Genomic DNA, 4,421 nt, shown 5'->3' on the forward strand with positions numbered 1-4,421 from the left:
TTCTTTCTCCGAAGCACTGGGCTGATTTTGAGTAACAGACCTGGTAGTCACAACTAAACGTGTGCCTTGCATGCAAGCCTTTCTATTTAACTGCTCGAGTGGCACCCCTGCGGCATCCATGGCTGGTAAGGAGATGACTATGGGAGGAGTCTCTTTGTCTTCTTGATCTTCACTATGAGGCTCAAGAGTAACAGGTACCCGGATCAGAGGGGTCCGATAATGAGCACCAGTTCTGTACATCTCCACTCTCAATGGAGACCAATTTTTGACCGATGAGCAGTTATCTACATAAGGACTTCTCATACATGGATCAGTAATTGCATTGGAAATTGTTCCAGATGAAGCGTCAGGATAATGAAAAGGTAACTTCTTCTTTTCTGAGAGTGATGCCTTTCCTGTCTGAAATGCAATTGGAGACAAAGTAGGAGAAGGAATAAGTGAACGACCAGTTGTGCTTCCCAAACTGTACTTTTTTACATTATCCTGAATTGGACTAGAATTGTCCCGAACTTGGTGTCTGCACAGGGCTCTTACACTGAACAGGAGATAAATCAATTGAATAAAAAACCTCAAGTGATGCGTGAGCACCGCTGAGAGGACTTTGGGGAGAGGCTGGAGACAAAGAGTCAGAGATACTTCTATTCCCATCCAAAAACAGCTTTCTTCTGAGAGATGACAAACTGAGGTTTCCTGGAGACTGATCAGCAAATTCATCCGTTCTGAAATAGTCCCCTAATATATTTTCCAAGTTAAAATCCACAGGAAGAGACAGCAACGTCTGACAAGCAGCGTTGTTCTTCTCAGGAGGAGCAATCACTTTTGTTCCAACTGGAGAATCACCATTTACATTTATACCAGTAATTTTGTCGATTTGAAAACTGAAGGGCTGGAGACAGTTTGTTCATGGAGGTTTGAGTAATCACTAGGACTTTCGAAAGGATTCAAAACGGTTCTTCTTCCTGGAGTTTCTGGTGTTATCCGCATTTTTGGTTCGTTGACATCTCCCATAGCACAAAGAGAAAACTACTATGTGTGTAGAATGGAAGCCTCGCTCCTTAAGGCAGAAAGCCCTCAATAGCGCATCCAGGTTGCTCACAAGGGGCCAGACCACCACTTGATAGATTTGTGTGTCATCTGTGCAGGGGCCATGCCAATCTTCTCTTTATCTCTTCAATTTTAGTATATGTGCTGACAGAGGGAGCACTAGGTTAGTCTTTTTCAAATGTTATTTTCTTTTCCATAAACATTTATCATAAACATTTGGATTTTAAAATATAAGAAGTTCCTTACCTCTAATCCAAGATCTTTTGGGTCAGAATCACTAAGCAGGATTTCTCTCACTCTCACTCTCACTCTCTCATTGCTATCAAGTTGATTCTGACTCATGACTGACCCTCCAGCGGGTTTTCAGAGAATGTAAATTACAAAGAAGGAGACTGTCTTTCTCCCTCAGAGCAGCTGGTGGATTTGAACTACCTGCCTTTGGGTTGGAAGCACAACTTCTTACTCATTACTCCATGATCAGTAAATTTAAATTTCAGACTGCCTCCCTTTAGATATTTCTGTTGGACAATAAAGTAAGAATACTTAAACAAGAGTATTTATAATGTCCAGGAAATACCAATTATTAGTTTAACAATAATTATAGCTCTTAGACTATATTCCATTTCTCTACAATTCAATCTCTCTTTTTTCCCCACAGGTAAGTGGGAATTTTTATTGTAGCAAACCTAAGTACAGAAGGACTAATTAAAAAGCTAGATCATAATCTTTCTTCCTTCACTCATCTATATATACACATGGTAGAAGAGTCCACAGACTTGCCCGTGGGTCCAAAAATACTCTCAGGGAGAGAAAATAAAAGAGAGAAAATGGAAAGCCCAAGAAGGATCTGATAAGCAGGATTTTATGATGTTGAATTTACTTTGAATATGACTGGGAAAATCAGTGACACTCCTTTGAAAGAAAAATCCAATGTCTCAGAGTGAAATGAAACTATGTGGCTTCCTTGTTGCTTACTATTTCTTCTGGATGTTACTGAGATGATTCTGTGTGAGCACACATGTATCAACATTTAGAGGCATGAAGATTTTCCTTCCACAGTAGGCACATACTTACTTCCTTTCTAGAAGTAAAAAGCAGCTTAGTAAAACATCTCATTATACTCATTAGAAACTTCTCTTCCTTATTTCTAATTGTTCAGATTTACTATGAATTATATGTGTTAATATGATTTATTCTATTGTTTTTGTGTACAGAGAAGTACATAATAATGATCCTAAGAAAATACTAGCATCACAGATTTAAAAATTCACATTTGTAGGTCTTAAATGTCTGTTACTTTAATTGTTGTTGTTGTTAGGTGCCATTGAGATGCAGATGACTCATAATGGTCCTATGAACGAAAGACCTGAACACTGTTCATAGAGTTTCCGGAGTCAAGCCGTTTTGGAAGTGGATGCCACTCCTGCTTCCAAGCTTGTTTTAACTGGGAAGCTCCACCAAACACTGTCGACCATGGATAACCATTATTACATTTATTACCATTCTAATAATTGTATCCAGCAATAGAGAGCCCACTAATCATATTGTTGTTGTTCTTGGAGGAAGAATATAGCAGTTGCCCACCCCTCAAGCCTGATCACTTCCTGAGAAACCTGATAACATCTAAGCTGCCCTTATCAAAGAGTAGACCAGAGGACTCATCCTGACAAGGCTCTGCGCCTGATCACAATAGTCCAAACCCAAATTAATTAACACCCCAAATTCCAAGAAATACCATCTTCCTTAGTCCTCCCCAGGACCCCTATAAGAAGGAACACCCCCAACTTCCTGCGTGCCATTTTGACACTCTCCACATGCTGTGTGGCCAAGTCACTAGGCGTCCTTCTCAGACCATATAACAAAGTCCTGTTCATTTCTTGAGACCAATAGTGTGTGTGTGTGTGTGTGTGTGTGTGTGTGTGTTTCTTTCTTTCTCTCTCACCCTCAACTCTTTTTCTATCTAACTGTTGTTACGTGCCATCAAGTCATCTGTGACTCATAGCGACCCAATGTACAACAGCTTTGAACCCTACTCTATCTTGAACCAGCTTTATTGTCTCTGACACATCTATCCCCATTACCCCAGTCACTGAATCAATCTATCTCATCCAGGGTCTTCTCTTGCTCTGTCGCTCCACCCTTCCAAGCATGATGCCCTTCTCCAAGAACTAGTTCTTCCTTGGAACATACTCAAAGTATGTCAGACAGAGCATCAGAATCCTTGCCAAAGAGGCTTGCAATTTCATCTTTGTTCTTCACAAATTCTTCAAAAATTACCACCTGAAAATTAATCTATGACTTCAAAATATCATTTCTAATTGCAGTCCTCTTAGGACATGGTCCTCTCAGTCTTCTTTCTCTCAGTTAAATGTTGTGAGCCCCCTCAGCCTTTTATTACAAGACAGGACATAGTAACTTCTAGGATGAGTCTGTTCCATTTTAGGAAGAAACTCTATTTTGTTTGAGTATTTTTCCAGGAGATTAGGATATTGAGATGATTCTTCATATCATGTATATAAATAAGCCTATTAAATGATATCTAATGAGTCAAACTGTAGATAAACTAGCATCTTTATTTTTAATGTCATAAATTTATTGATCTAGCCCAGGGTAACACTTATTTTTAGAGGTTAGGTTATATGGGGGTACTACTTTAAATGTCTCTAAAATCTCTAAATTTTTTCCAAGCTGTCATTTCCTTATTTTTTTATTGTGTTTTTTAATCTAAGCATACATACAAATATTTTTAATCAACGGATTTTGTTGGCCTTAGTCATTATTCTAGGATGTCAATATTTTCAGAACATGATTCTACTGTACAATATACCTTTTCTTTTTATCATCATATACTTTCCGAACCATCCCTATCGCATACTTGATCCTGTCTTGAATAAAATCTGTGAGTAGAATGAGTCCCCTGAAATAGAGTCCTTTGACAACATCCAGACTCCTTCATCCAGATGAATGAAGATTTAAAAATTCTACACGCTTAAAATTCAGCCAGTTGGATGTTGTTTCTTCATTTTATCAATAAATTGTAACAGGTTGTTGCTGTTGCTTAGTACCAAGGAGATGGTTTTGACTCAAGGTGACCATATGTACAGCAGAATGAAATCTTACCTGATCCTTTGCCATTTTCACAATATCAGTATACTCTGATAAAGATCTTAATGAAGCCGTTTGACTTCTCTGGATTTCATTTTCCCTCACAAATTTAATAGAAACTTAAAATATACCACCTTTCAGAACCAGAGTAAGTTATTTATGAGATAAGGTCAATTGGATGCTTTGAGTTCCTTGGAGGGAAAAAGGGCTATATAACTACGATTATTAAGAATAACAAAATAATTTACTTTGGAGAGTCATAATCCTTCTGC

General features: G+C 38.3%; 1 pseudogene; it reads right to left on the reverse strand.

Moving 5' to 3' along the window:
- On the reverse strand, positions 1 to 4,179 carry LOC102864733 (annotated as a pseudogene).
- Between the last annotated feature and the right edge of the window lie 242 nt (positions 4,180 to 4,421).

The sequence above is a fragment of the Elephantulus edwardii genome, unplaced genomic scaffold (genome assembly GCF_000299155.1).
Source record: "Elephantulus edwardii isolate Elephantulus edwardi_28Jun2011 unplaced genomic scaffold, EleEdw1.0 scaffold00084, whole genome shotgun sequence".
Lineage (NCBI taxonomy): Eukaryota > Metazoa > Chordata > Mammalia > Macroscelidea > Macroscelididae > Elephantulus > Elephantulus edwardii.